Source organism: Stegostoma tigrinum, unplaced genomic scaffold, assembly GCF_030684315.1.
Source record: "Stegostoma tigrinum isolate sSteTig4 unplaced genomic scaffold, sSteTig4.hap1 scaffold_54, whole genome shotgun sequence".
Lineage (NCBI taxonomy): Eukaryota > Metazoa > Chordata > Chondrichthyes > Orectolobiformes > Stegostomatidae > Stegostoma > Stegostoma tigrinum.
In genome coordinates this window covers 3,078,905-3,093,824 of record NW_026728472.1, presented here as the reverse complement: position 1 = coordinate 3,093,824, position 14,920 = coordinate 3,078,905, and positions in this window count along the sequence as shown.

The following is a 14,920-nucleotide window of genomic DNA, read 5'->3' as shown; positions in this document are numbered from 1 at the left end:
AGTCCCTTGCTCACCTCCTTCCTTCGGTCCCTCAACCTCATGCCCTCCGCATTGCATCCCTCCCTCATTCCCACTCAGCTCTTTGCAGCCTTCCTTGCTCCCTCCCCATCCCTCGCTCCCTCCCTCATTGTATCCCTGTCCCTCACTCCCTCCTTCCCTATCCCTTGCTCCCTCCCTCCTACTCCTTTGCTCCCTCGCTCTGTCCCCGCCCCTCATTCCCTCCCTGTCCCTGGCCACCTTGGCCCATTGCTCACTCCCTGTCCCTCACGCCGACCTCATCCCTTGCTCCCTCTGCATCCCTCACTGCCTTCCATCTGTCGCTCCCTGCCTGTAACTTGTTCCCTCCCTCACCATCCCTTTCTCCCTCACTTCCCGTCCCTTGGTCCCTCTCTCCATCCATGTACCTCACTCACTCACTCCATCCCTTGCTCTGTCCCTTCCTCACTCCACTTCCCTCGCTCTCTTGCTCGATCGCTCCCTCTCTAACCATCGCTACCTCGCTTGCTCCCTGTCCCTTGCTTCGTCCCTTCATGCATTCTCTCCCTGGCCCTCGCAAACTCACCTGCTCCCTCCCCATCCCTCACTCCTTCACCATGCCTCACTCCCACCTGGTCTCTCGCACCCTCCCTCCCTGTCGCTTGCTCCCTCCATCCTTCCCTTTGCCTTGCTCCCACCCACTCCATCCCTCGCTCTCTCTCCATCCCTCCCTGTCCCTCGCTTCCTCACTGTGACCCTCGGTCTGTTGCTCCAATCCTTGCTCCCTTGCTCCATCCCTCGCTAACTCACTCCCAAACCATCCTTTGCTCCCTCCCCGTCCCTCCCACCCGTCTCTCGATCGCGCCCCCTCCGTCACTTCCGCCTCATCCCCTCTCTTCCTGTCCCTTGGTAACACCCCCCGCTCCCTCCCTGTTGCTCCCTTGTTCCCTCTCCCTTGCTCAATCCCTGTCGCCCCCTCTCTCCCCGTCGCTAGCTACCCGTCCCTCTCTCCCTCCCTGTCCCTCGCTCCTCCTCCATCCCACACTTCCTCGTTCCCTCACTCTCTCCCTAAACCTTGTTCCTCCTCTCCTAACCTGTCCCTCTCTCCCTCCAAGTCCCTCCCACTTGTCTCTTGATCCCTCCCAGTTCCTCCCACCCATCTGTTACTCCGTCCACATCTATCTGTCCCCGTCCGTCGCTCCCTCTCTCTCTCCATGTCCCTCGGTCCACCCCTCACTCCCTCTTGGTACCCCCTCCCTCACTCCCTTCCCATTCCTCACTCTATTGCTCTCTCCCTCCCTGCCCCTTGCTCACTGCACATCCCTCACTCCCTGCCTCGCTCCCGTCCTCCACATCCCTCCCCATTCCTCCCACGCTCCCTCCCTCCCCGTCCTTTGCTCCCTCATTCCATCTCTCACTCACTCCATCCCTTCCTGTTCCTCGCCCCCTCGTTCACTCACCATACCTCGTGACCTCCCCCCAACCTTGCTTCCTTCCCGTCCCTCACACCCTTACATCCGTTGCTCCTTTCCCGACCCTCTCTCCCTCCCTTCTGGCCCCTTTCACCCTCCCATCTCGCCCCTCGCTCACTCTCTATCCCTTGCTCTCTCCCTCTTCACCCCTTTTCCCTCCGTTCCTCCATGTCCCTCACTCACTCACACTATTCCTCGCTCCCTTCTAGCCTCTTGCTCCCTTGCTCCCTCCCTTCCCATCCCTTGCTCCCTCCCTCACCATCCCTTCTTCCCTCCATTCCTCCACGTCCCTCGTTCCATCCCTTGCTCACTCAAAGTCCCTTGCTCCCTCACTCTCTCCCTCTCCCGTGCTCCTTCCCTCCCAGTTCTTGCTCCCGCCCTCCCCGTCCCTCGCTCCCTCCATTCTTCCACTTCCCTCGCTCACTGGGTCCATCCCATGTACCCTCTCTCCCTCCACGTCCCTTGCTCTCTCGCTCCATCGCTCCATCCCCATCCCTTGCTACCTTGCTCTCTCCCTGTACCTTGCTCCCTCCTTCCCTGTCCCTTGCTCCTGCCCTTCCTGTCCCTCGCTCCCTCCATCCCACCCCGTCCCTCGCTATGAAACTTGGTCTCACTCCGTTCCAAGCTCCCTTGCTCCATCCATCGCTCATTCTCTTGCTCACACGATCCCTGTCTCTCGCTGCCTCCCCATCCCTCACTCCCTCATTGTTCCTCACTCCCTCCCTGTCCTTCGGTCCCTCCCCATCCCTCAATACTTCCCTGCCCCTCATTGCCTCCCTGTCCCTTGTTCTCTCCCTGTATCACTTTCCGCCACTCACTCCGTCATTCTCCGTCCCTTGCTCCGTCCCTCTTCCTCCCTAACCATCCCTCGCTTCATACCTCGCTCCCTGGCTACATCCTTACTCACTTGTTCCCTCCCCGTACCTTGGTCCCTCCCCATTACTCGCTCCCTCGCTCCATCCCCCACTCCATCCCTTGCTCCATCGCCCGTTCCATCCTTCGTTGGCTGCCCATTTCTTGCACTCTCCCCGACCCTCTCTCCATCCCCGTCCCTCACTCACTTACGTCCGTTGCCCCTTCCCCATCCATCTCTCCCTCCCTCATCCCCATCCCTTGCTGTCCCCCTCCCATTCCCCTGCTCTCTCCCTCTCCCTCTCATGCTCTCTCCCTCTCCATCCTTTGTTCGCTCCCTCTCTCCACGTTCATCGCTCCTGCCAAGTACCTCACTCCCTCCCTCCCCGCCCCTTCCTCCCTCCCTCACGTCCCTTGTTCCCTTCCTCCCTCCACATGTCTCATTCCATCCCTCATTCTGTCCAAGTCCCTCGCTCCATCACTCCGTTCCCATCCCTCGCTCCCTCGCTTCGTCCCTCGCTCCGTCCCTCACTCCTTCCCTCGCTCACTCACCCATCCTTTGCTGACTCCCCATCCCTCGCACTCTCCCCCCACCCTTGCTCCCTCCTATCCCTCACTCCCATATGTCCGTTGCTCCTTCCCCATCCCTCTATCCCTCCCTCCTTCCCCATCCCTTGTTCTCTCCTTTCCTCCAAGTCCCTCGCTCCATCACTCCACGCACATCCCACGCTACCTCTGTCTCTTGCTCGCATCCTCCCTGTCGCTTGTCTAGCCGTCACCATCCCTCACTCCCTCATTGTCCCTCGCTCCCTCCCTGTCCCTCATTCCCTCACTCTCCCTTGTCCCCACCCTCTCTCCCTCTCCACCACTCGCTCCCTCCCTCTGCATCCCTCACTCCCTCCCTCCATCCTCCTTATCCCACACTCTGCCTTCGCTCATTCGCTCCCTACCTGTCCCTTGCTCCCTCCCCGTCCCTCGCTCCCATGTTCCATCCCTTGCCCCCTTGCTCCATCTCAAACTCATTCGCTCTGTCCCTCACTCACTCTCTCCCTCACTCCCTCCCCATCCCTTGCTCCATCCCCGTCTCTTGCTCCCTCCCTCTCCCTTGATCCCGTCCCTCTCTCTCTCTCACTCCTTTGCCAATCTCTGGTCCCTCACTCCCTCCCTCCCCATCCCTCACTCCCACCCTCGCTCCCTTCCTCCCCACCCCTCTCCATCCCAACCTTGCTTCCTCACCATTCCTTTGCTCCATCCCTCACTCCCTCCCTCCCGGTACCTTGCTCCATCCCTACGCTGTCTCTCGCTCAGTCCCTCCCCATCTCTCGTTCACCGTGAATTGTGACCTCAGTCGCTCCCTCCCCGTCCCTCGCTCCCACCCCCTCCCTCGCTTCCTCACTGCCTCGCCATCCCTCACTCCCTCGGCACCCCTTGCTCTCACGCTCCCCGTTCCTATCTCTCTCCCTCTCTGTCCCTTGCTCGCTTCCTCCCCATCCCTCTCCATCCCACCCTTGATCCCTCACCATCCCTTGCTCCATCCCTCACTCCCTCCCTCCCTGTACCTCGCTCCATCCCTACCCTGTCTCTCGCTCACTCCCTCCCCATCTCTCGTTCACCATGACTTGTGACCTCACTCGCTCCCTCCCCGTCCCTCTCTCCCTCACCATCCCTCGCTCCCTCCCACCCTGTCACTCGCTTCCTCACTGCCTCACCATCCCTCGTTCCCTCCCCGTGCCTTGCGCCCACCCTCCCCGTCCCTCACTACCTCACTCCCAACACGTCCCTCACTCTCTTGCTCTGACCCTCGCTCTCTCACTCCGTTCCTCACTCCTTCACTCCCTCCCTGTCGCTTGATCCCTCTCCATCCCTCACTACCTCCCTGTTCCTCATTCCCTCCCTCTCTCCCTCTCCATCATTCGTTCCCTCCACCTCTGTCCCTTACTCCTTCCCTCCCAATCCCTAACCATCCTCCACATCCCTAACACCCTCGCTCTTTCCCCATCCTTCCCTCCCTTGCTTCGCCCCTCACTCCCTCACTCCTTCCCTTGCTTGCTCGCTAAGTTCCTTGTTCACTCCTTACCTCACTGCATCTTTGTCCCTTTCTTGCTCCCTCCCCATCACTTGCCCCCTCACCATCCCGAGCTCCCTCTCTCCCCCTCCTTCACTTCATCCCTTTCAGCCCCTCAATCCCTCCCTCCTCATTGTCCCTTGCTCCTTTCCTCGCTCTGTCCCCCATTCCCTCACTCTATTTCTCATTCACTTGCTCCATCCCTTGCTCACTCCCTCCCTCCCAATCCCTACCAGATTTCTGCAGAAGGGTCTCAAACTGAGACATCAGCTTCCCTGCTCCTCTGATGTTGCTTGGCCTGCTGTGTTCATTCAGCTCTACACGTTGTTATCTCAGATTCGCCAGCATCTGCAGTTCCTATTATCTCTCTCAGAAATATGAATGTGTTTGTTCTGAGATTTTACCCTGTACAGACAGTGATGATGTTTGTAAATTTTTCACAGAGAAGGAAAGCCAGTGAAGATGGGAGATTCAAATCAAACAATATGTAGAGATACAATCGAGTTATTCTATTCATCAGGAACAGAAGGGAATATGTTTGTCTGGTCTGTCTGTGGGAAAAAGATTTCAAACATCACTGTGAGTGGGAAAGCGCCAACACCCGCACACTGACACACCTGATTCTGAATGTTCCAGTGAGCTAACTGCAGAAATTATTCAACATCATTCAGTTAACATTCTGGGAACTAAAAATCCACAGAGCAGAGAAACTGTACACACATTGTGTTTATGGACAAGGGTTCAGCAGATCATCCAATCTGGAGAGATGGCAGGAGGTCAGCATCCTGGAATAACCGTGGAAATGTGTGGATTGTGCGAAGGGATACAGATACCCAGGCCAGCTGGAAGCTCACCGTCACAGTCACTCCAGGGAGAGACCATTCGCCTGCTAACTGTGTGGGAAGGGATTTGCTCAGTCACCCAACCTCGTGTCACACCAGTGGGTTCACTCTGACAAGAGACATTTTAAATGCTCTGACTGTGGGTAAAACTTTAGGAACTGTAAAGGTCTAATTCAATATTGACCTGTTCACACGGGGAAGAACTCGTTCAGCTGTTCCATATGTGGGAAGGAACTCACTTGGAGATCCAGCCTAATGTCACACACCCGAGTTCACACTGGAGAGACTGATGCCTGCTGTGTGTGTTGGAGGGAATTCACGTCTTCATCGATTCTATTATCACACAATCAGGTCACACTGGTCAGAGATCTTTTACCTGTCCTGTGTGTCGGAGGGAATTCACATCATCATCCAGCCTAAGATCACATAAGCTGTCTCACACTGGAGAGAGACCCTTCATCTGCTCTCAACATGGGAAGAGCTTCAGTCAGTTTAGTCACTTACCCAGGCTCACTCAACATCGATGTGTTCACAGTGGGGAGAAGCCATTCACCTGCTCTATGTGTGGGAAGGGATTCACCTGTTCTTCCCACCTCGCTATGACAGGCCTGTCACACTGGAGAGAGACCATTCATATGCTCAGTGTGTGGGAAGGGACTTATTAAACTTATTAAATCAGCTCAGCTTCTGATACACCACCATGGCCACATTGGAGAGAGAGACCGTACACCTGCAGCTGTTCACACTGGGGAGAACCATTTTACTCGCTGTGTATTTGGGAAGGGATTCACTCAGCCCTCTAATTACAGCGGACATGGGCTTATTCACACTGCTAAGAGACCATTTCAATGCTCTGACTGGGAGAAGATCTTTAGAAGCAACAATGATTTATCAAACACCAGCAAACTCATTCCGGGTAGACCCGTCTTTATTCAGTAATGTGACCAATGGGAAGAGCTGGAGGACCAGAAACACTCTGGACCTCCAACCAATCAGAGCCCCCTGTGTTGTCGAAAGCAAATATGGGACAATTGACTTGTGAAGCGACTCAGAGCTGCCAAGCAACGCTGTTGCTCCTCTCTCAATGAATGAAAACTGAGCGTCACCCAGACTGAAAATTCTTCTTCTCTCCAATACCTTTGGGAAAACAATTTATCCCGACTTCTTTTTATTTAATATTCTGGTGTGGAATTATTTATTTGCAGCAGCTGAAAGGAAAGGAAATGAACCCGGAGAGGAAGGGGGGAGCAGAATCTGTCCAGACAAGAAGTGATGGTTAGATTAGATTTGTTTGTTTTGAATATTTAGTATAATTTCTAATCCGACAATAATAATAATAGTAATAGTAGTAGTAGTAGTAGTAGTAGTAGTAATAATAATAATAATAATAATAATAATAATAATAATAATAATAATAATAATAATAATAATAATAATATTAATAATAATAATAATAATATTTTTGCAGGATGTTAGAAATGGAAGAAATTCAGACATAAATCTCAAAACAACCATCACGTAAAGTTCCAATAGAGTCACTGAAATAAGCCGCACTTGAATATCATTGGCTTGAAACTGTAGATCAAGAAATGTCAACCTGTTTCAAAAGATTTGAAACAACAGTTTGTCTGGAAATGTATTGAGACACATACACCCAAATGAGAGTTATCCAGTGAACTGATATACCTTTACTTAGTCTGAAAGAAACATCACACCATTCACAGTAGGAACCTATAGAGACAGATGCACAAGACCTCGTATAATATGGAGAAACAATGGAAATGTGAGGGCTGTGTGAAAGTATTCCATTCCTTGTCAGTGCTGGAGTTTCATCAATGCAGTCACACGAGGCAGAACGCATTCGCCTGCTCTGATTGTTGGAAGGGAATTCCCTGATTCATCTGTTCTGTGGAAACACCGATGTGCTGACACTGGAGAGAGGCCATTCACCAGCTCTGAATTTGTTTTTATTCATTCATAGGACGAGGGCATTGCTGGCTCGGCAGCATCTATTGTCCATCTCTAATTGCCCAGAAGGCAGTTCAACCACATTGTTGCAGGTCTGGAGTCACGTGTGATGCTAACCAGGTAAGGATGGCAGTTTCCTTCCCGAAAGGGTATTAGTGAACCAGGTGGGTTTTTCCAACAATCAACAATGAATTCCCAGTCATCATTAGTTTCTTAATTCCAGATATTTGTTGTATTCAAATTCTACCATGTGCCGTGGTGGGATTTGAACAGGGGTCCCCGAGGTGCTTATCTGGGTCTCTGGATTAACAGTCGAATACCACAGACCATCCCTTCCCGAAATAGCAATAAATTCCGTGAATATTTCACCATGATGAAGCACCAGTGAGTTCCCACAGAGAAGAGGCCATCTGCTTGTTTGGATTATAGTAAAGTATTCATTCAGTAAACCAGGCTGTGCATGCATCAACAAGTTCACACTTGCGAGACGCCATTTACATGCTCGGGTTGTGGAAAAGAATTCACTCAGCCATCTACCCCAGTAAGACACCAGCACATCCACATGGGGAGAGGCAATTCAAATGCTCCACGTGTGGGAAGTGGTTCAGAGATTCATCTGGCCTACAGGTACACCAGCGAGGTCATAGTGGGCAGAAGCCATTCATATGTTCTGAGTGTGGTAAAGCATTCATTCAGTCATCCAGTCTGTCGAAGTATAAGAAAGTTCACAAATGATCAGAAGAGTTGGATCTGCTGTTAATCAGCATGATGTATGCTGCTAGACAGCACATTTCAAACAGACAGTATCCACTGTCTAGAAAAACTAGTGAAGCTGTTACATGGGACAGTTGGCACCTGCGTGCTCTTCTCCATACTGCACACCTTTCTCATTAATAGGATTTAAGAAAGGGAAGATTTGCAGACAGAAATCTGAAAATGGCCATCACATGAAGATATAATGGAGTCACTGAAATAATTGGGACTTGAACATCATAATCTTCCATATTGGCTGTGCCTTTACTCTCAGTGATTGTAAACCCTGGAACCTCTCCCAAACCACATTGTGGGTGACCCCACACCTCAAAGACTGCAGTCCCAGAAACCGTAGTCTTCTCAAGGAGGATCACTGGCATGACCAATAAGTGCCGACCTAGACATTGATACTATATCCCATGAATTGATTTGAAAATGAGGGAAAATCACATCCAAGACTGAGCCATGTTCATTCTGACAGTGAGTAAAGTGGGAGGGTCAGGGGGTTTCTTTCTGCTGGACTGGCCACTCTCACCACTTTGCTACCAGTGAGGCTGATGTTTGAGCCTGGGACTGCACATTGCCAAGGAAATAATCCCCAAAAGCTGATGGAGTAAATCTATTTTGTTCTGGATAGGAAATAATGTTGTCCTCACCACTCCAATTAGTTCAAAAGCAAATATGTTTGTCTTTGTTCCATTGCATCTCCTGTCCAATCAACTCAATTAGTCTCCATCAGTATTTACGCTCCACATCCTCCCTTTTCATATTCCTCATCAGCATATCCTTCTATTCCTTTCTCCCTCATATATGCATCCAACTTCTTAAATATATTCCTCTGTTACCTCCATCTCACATTCTTGTAATGAATTACACATTCTGGCCTGTCGCTGGGTCAAGAGGTTTCTCATGAAATTACTGTTGGTTTTTTAAAGTCGTTCATCATTTTAAAGGCTTCCATCAGATCATCCTTTCGTCTTCTCCTTTCTTGAGAAAAGCTCCCGAGACTTGCCTGAAGGTTACACGTTTTCAGTTCTGATAATGTTTTTTTTTGAATCTCTGTGACACATTCCTAGTGCCTCTATTTCCTTTGTACAGATGTTGACAGTACTCCCAGTGAAGCCAAGCTTTGGTTTCAAAGAAGTGAAACATCATTTTCCTCCTTTTCAATTCTATCTCTTTGGAAAGGATCCCAAATATAGGTTGTACCTTAGTGAAAGATGTTATTTTCCTGAAGTTTGAGACTGGACTTACAAGAATGTTATCAGGGATTCAAGACTTCAGTTGGTTGGAGAGACTGGAGCAGCTGATCCTATTCACTTTGGAACGTAGTGTCATTGTGATAGAACAGAGAGAGAGAGAGACAATTCAGCACTCTGAGGTCATGCTGGCTCAGTTTTGAACAAATGTTCGGCATTGTTCAAACCCAGTAACACTCCAAATTTAATGCATCAAGGAACCTCCAATTTTAAATGGAAAGTAATGAATGTATTGTTGAGGATGATAAATGAACTGGAAAAAAAATATTTCAGATGTAGTTCAGGAGAACCTTGCAATCTCGTCTCCACCTACATTGCAGCTGTAACCTGGAATGTGAGATGATTTGAATAAGTTGACATCTTTTTTGGCAATACTTACAGTTTGTTTTTATTTTAATTTTGTTTTGTGAAAGCACATTTGACAATCTGGTCACTACCTGACAGATCAGCACGTCATGGGAAGATGTTGAGACAGACATCCATTTTGACAAATGCACTTGAATGTTAATATGTGCCATGATGTTGGCCAACCAGTGGATGTGTAGATATAATATGCTGCACATGAAAGAAATGGCATGTAAATTCACGGTGAACCCGCACTGCAGAGAGGGTCCCAAACACAGGCAGCTCCTTGAGAAACAGCCGGACATGAAATGGTTAATGTGTCCGTAGGTGACGAAACAGCATTGTGACATCATCAAGGCAGTGACACGTTCTCCAGAGAGAAACTGACCTGAAACAATCCGGAGAGAATTCAACCCACAGGGAATGGTCAGGAAGTCAGTGAGGTTCATTAGGAAGGGGTTAAAAGCTTAAATCGGGATCAGTAAGAACTGGTCATAGGTTGCACACAGGCAAATAGAAAGATTGGAGAATCGTTACGCCCATATTTGATCTGTTGCTTGAAGTTCGTGTATCTGTGTACGAGTAATTTATAAACTCATGGCACTCCTCAGGAGAAGAACAGGTCAAGTCGATGTGGCTCCAGCAGGGGCCAGAACAGAACTGGAAAATAACAAAGTACAAATGATAGAGGGATGTTAAAGGGAACTTCACCCCTTCAATGTGTGGTCTGTAATATCCTGTTCTGGTTTTCTTGCTAATTAGCATATAGTAATTTAAATATGATAACTATTTTATTTCCTTATGAGTCATTGGTATCGCTGAGTAAGACCAGATTTATTGCCCATCACTAACTGCCCTGGAGAGGATGAGGCCATCTCTGGCCCATGTACTGTTGGCAGATCCACTGTGCCATTAAGGGAGACTTCCAGGAATTTGACCAAGTGACACAGAAGAAACATGGTATATTTCAGGTCAAAGTGAGAAGTCACACAACACCATGTTAAAGCCCAACAGGTTAATTTGAAATCATAAGCTTTTGGGGTGTTCCTCCTTCGTCAGGTGAAGCACTACTTTATTACTTTGTTGCACATCATAAGAAACTGATAAAGTCAGGTGCAGCGCTCAGAAAGCTTGTGATTTCAAATAAACCGGTTGATCTATAACCTGGTGTCATCTGACTCCTGACTTTGTCCACCCCAATCCAACACCAGTATCTCCACTTCATACTTCCAGGTCAGCACGGAGAGGGGATCTAGCAGGTGGTAGCGTTCCCATGTGACTGCTGCCCTTGTCCTTCTGGATGGTAAAGACTGCAGATTCAGAAGGTGCTGTTGGACGTGCCTTGCTGAGTCACTGCAGCGCATCTTGTAGCTGGTCCAGACTGCTGCCATTGTGCATCAGTGGTGAAGGGAATACAGGGATATAATTTGGGTGCAAATCAAGGGGGCTGTTTTGTGTTTGGTTGTATTAAACATAATGTAAGTCTTTTGAAATTAATACAAAAACAACAAGCATTGTCATGAAACTGTCTGCAAAGTGAAATATTGGCTTTTGACAGTTACCTCTGGGTCAGAAAAGTGAAAGGAAGGTAGTCAAGTTGGGAAATAATATCAAAGTGGGAAAAAAGACATGTCCTGGAGACATCGTAAACAAGTGATAAAGACTCAGACAAGACTCTTTCAGAAAAAAAATCTTCATCCCATTGCCAGCACTGACCCCTATTACACTCTTTCCTCATCAATATACCTATGTTATGTGTCATTATTGAACATGAAAGTTAACATTTTGTCAACAATCCCTGCGTCATCACTGTTGGTGAAATATAATTTCTAACCCAGACCCTTCTCTCACTTCACCCTGGTGCATTCTGTGTGGTTACAGCAGAGGCAGGGACAGGCTGCTCATACCCCTGCTCCCACTGCTCTGGATCTCAGTGTTGTACGTTTCCCAAACAGCAGGATTAACCCACACCGTGGCTTGGCTGTCAGTGAATAGAGACGTGAAAGAGTAAAGTGCCATCTGACCCCCTCAGTGAGACCCTGAAAGATGGGTCCTGGCTGAAGCTCTGTTGCTGTGCATGATTCCCCCTACCCCCCACCCTGAGATTGTCCTTTCTGAGATCCAGGTGCTGTTCAACCCTCAGGACAAATACAACAAGCTACAGTGATGTGTTTGAAGCAAAGCTGACTTATTTTACATTTCTCTCGGATACTAATCTCTAGTTTAATTTTAGGGTTATAGCCATCATCAGAGACAAGCTGCAAATATCAGAACAAAAGTATTAGAAAACTTCAGTGCAGTAATTTGTGTGATGTGCGTATTGTTGGCTGGCCCACATTCACTCTTTCAGAAAAAAAAATCTTCTTCCCATTGCCAGCACTGACCCCTATTACACCCTTTCCTCATCAATATACCTATGTTATTCACCCTTGGCCCATCATGCATATGTTGGCTGAAATAGAGCTACCCAGGTTTTACAGCTTTCTGGGCTCATCATTGAGATGAACAATTTCACACTGTGAACTCTGCCCCAATTTGTTTACATTTCTTGTTTCAATTTGTTTCTGGATCCACTGCACACCTGGCTCATAGAACATACAACATAGAACATTATAGCACAGTACAGGCCCTGTTGTCCGACCTGTCATACCGATCTCGAGCCCATCTAACCTACACTATTCCATGTACATCCATGTGCTCCAGGCACATCTTTTGTTTATTTGTTTCTTTTCCAGCCTAACTCAATTCCCTGCAGCCTTGAAGGTTTAATAACATTCCTGCAATTGAATCTCTCCTGCCTTCCGCCTGTGACATCTGCCTTTCTGCCCTTGTCTCACCCCCACCTTGCTCAGAATCTGTTACATTTCTGGTCCCAGGCCTCTGTCAGCTCACCGTGCCCCCAGGACAGAGTTTTGAATTTTCTTCCTCCAGAGAGAAACTGAAATCGTTGTGGCTGCAGCTTGCCCCAGATTTTAATTTTGGAAACAAAAACCATGAAATTGTTTCAGAGTTGATTTTTTTTAGCCTTAATCCACAATCTTGCCTCTTTAGAGCTAACCTGTGATGCTCCCACAATCCAAAAATGCAAGTTAGGTGGATTGGCCGCACTAAATTGTCCCGAGTGTGCAGCTTAGGTGGTTGGGTTAGCTGCAGTAAATGTGGGGTTTTGTGGGAGTAGGGTGGGATAGAGAGCAAGTGCAGACTAGATGCATGGAATGACCTCTTTCTGCACTGTCGGGATCCTGTGATCTTAACCATTTGTGATCATGGTCACATTTTCCTCATGACAGCCCACACATCACCATGTTCATTCAGCTCAAGCTTTCATGCTGCCTTTGTGTTTTGAGAAGCTCTGTTGTTGGAATGGGAGCTTTCTCTGATGTGGCCTCTCCTCATACTTCTGCCCACTTCCCAGTTCCCTGCATTAATTCCAGCTTTCTCTCATTTTCCCAATTGGGGTTGTTGAAGAGCTCAAAAGGCGAGTGGACTGAAATTGAGAACTTAAAGAGTCAAAATGAAAGAGGAAGTGGAAATAAGAAACAGATTTGGTAAATCCCAGGGGAGTGAGGTAGGGTCACAGATGCTTCCAGACCTGCTGAACTATTCCAGCAACTTTGTTTTTGTTCCAGGGGAATGAGACTCCAGAATCCTTCTGTTGTGACTGTTCACACAGTTTTTTTTTTAACTAATGTGTGGGATGTGGGTGTCCCTGGCTGGGCCAGCATTTCTTGCCCATCTGTAGTTGCCCTTGAGAAGGTGGTGGTGAGCTGCCTTCTTGAACCGCTGCAGTCCTCCTGCTGTGTGGTGACTCACAATGCTATTCGGGAGGGAATTCCAGGATTTCCAGCGACAGTGAAGGAACAGTGATATATTTCCAAGTCAGGAAGGTGAGTGACTTGGAGGGGAACGTGTTCGCGGTGATCTTCCCAAATATCTACTGCCATCGCTCTTTCAGATGGAAGTGGTCGTGTGTTTGAAAGGTGCTGTCTGAGGATCTTTGGTGAATTTCTGCAGTAGAGACAACATTCTTTGACGAGAGTTAAACCCGAGCAGGTGAAGATGGAGCAATGAGAAAAACAGAAATTGCTGCAAAAGTTCAGCAGGCCTGCCAACATCTATGAAAGAAATCAGAGCTAACCTTTTGGGTCCAGTGACCCTTTGAGTGACCAGATACAGTTGACCATTCCCTCTTTCCTGTAACACCCTCCGGAACAAGTGATTGTGTGAGGGCCATGAGGTTGTCAATAACAACTGAGAAAACAGCAGGGCATGCTGAATCAGAATAAAACCCATTTTGGTCTTTCACTTTTAAATCAACTGTAACAATTTATTCACTATTGCTTCAGAAACAGGACAAGAGACCAGAAAATCAACTCAGTGCCATCGGGCCTGGGAACCATTGTTATTCTGACCTCCATGTGACTCCAAGCTATAACCATTAGTTTGATTCTGAACCATCCTCTGGGCAGTTAGAACGGATGATAAAAGTTTGCTGAGCTTCTGATGCCATGATCCCATGAACAAGCAAAAGAAATATCCAATTACTGCAGTTACTTGTGAACCCACTGGTGTTTCTTCACGCGGAATGTCTGAATGAATTTTCTCCCATACTCAGAGTAGGTGAATGACCTCTCCCCAGTGTGTATTTGCTGGTGTACAGTGAGGGTTGATAATGCCCTGAACCCAGCCTCACAGTGAGACCACATGAACAGTCCTTCCTTCAGTGTGAACACATTGAACGTATATCACTTCCCACAATCTGCACATTTGACGGGTCTCTCTTCAGAGTGAACCTGTTGGTGTTTCAACAACCCGGATGATTGGGAGAAATCCTTCCCACACTCGGAGCAGGTGAATAGTCTCTCCCCAGCGTGGACTCCCTTTTGTGTCAGCAGGTGGGATGGCTGAATGAATTTCTTGCCACTCCAACAGCAGGGAAACAGCCTCTTTGCAGTGTGAAACCGCTGTGGATGCCTTCTCATACATGAAGCATGTGAACAGTTTCTTCCTGGTGTGATTGCACCGATGTGTTTGCAGCTTGGATGGGTAATTGTAACTCTTCCTCCAGCCCCCATAGATCCATAGTTTCGTGGTGAGTGTGGCATTGCTTTCATTTCAAAAAGTCAGTTGATCCCCTGAAGCCTCGTCCACAGACTGAACCTGTGCACATTTTCTCTTCACTGTGAATGGTGCATCCACCTTCCAATTTCAAAATCTGATAATATTCATCTTCTATTAAAATGAAGCAATTCTGTCAGATCCTGTCTCCCAACTGCACATCCTCAAATTCCAAGCCAATGTGGAGTTGACCGGAACAAAGGAAAGGAGCATAAGATAACACAAAAAGAAAGAAAGGTAGATTGTGAAACCAGGATGAATGATCTGTTA